Source organism: Microtus ochrogaster, unplaced genomic scaffold (genome assembly GCF_000317375.1).
Source record: "Microtus ochrogaster isolate Prairie Vole_2 unplaced genomic scaffold, MicOch1.0 UNK26, whole genome shotgun sequence".
Taxonomy (NCBI): Eukaryota; Metazoa; Chordata; class Mammalia; order Rodentia; family Cricetidae; genus Microtus; species Microtus ochrogaster.
In genome coordinates, this window is record NW_004949124.1 from 4,006,501 (window position 1) to 4,007,005 (window position 505).

Sequence of the window (505 nt, forward strand, 5' to 3'; positions counted from 1 at the left end):
CAGGCTGGTCTCGAACTCACAGAGATCTGCCCTCTACCTCCCCAGTGCTGGGATTAAAGGTGTGCACCACCGCCACCTGGCCTAGCTTTATTTTCAAGAAGAAACAGACACCTTTATATTGATATACATTCACTTCAACCTGAGACAACATATAGTTTTGACTAGTACTGGGATCCAATGGCTGATTGAGGGTTGATCTGGTGTTTTCTGGCTGCTTTGCTGCTTCTGCTGACTTTGTAGGCACGTGCATCCATCTAGGGGAAGGAACTGACAGGTCATTTCAGATTGGGAATGCTCAGACAGTAAGTGAATTCTCCAACACCTTACAATCTCTACTGCCTAGAAAACTGTAAAGGCCTCTATGTGGACACACCTCTAGTCTCCATTATGAAGGAGCTTGGAAAAGGGAACAGGCAGGTAGTGGTGGCACACACCTTTAATCCCAAAACTTGGGAGGCAGAGGCAGGTGGATCTCTGAGTTCAAGGCCAGCCTGGTCTACAAGTC

At 47.5% G+C, this 505-nt stretch overlaps 1 protein-coding gene across 1 annotated transcript in view; it reads right to left on the reverse strand.

The window, feature by feature from the left end:
* Positions 1-505, reverse strand: part of Wdr43 (WD repeat domain 43) — a 40,328-nt gene that overhangs the window by 34,900 nt on the left and 4,923 nt on the right. The gene's annotated exons all lie outside the window — the stretch shown is intronic.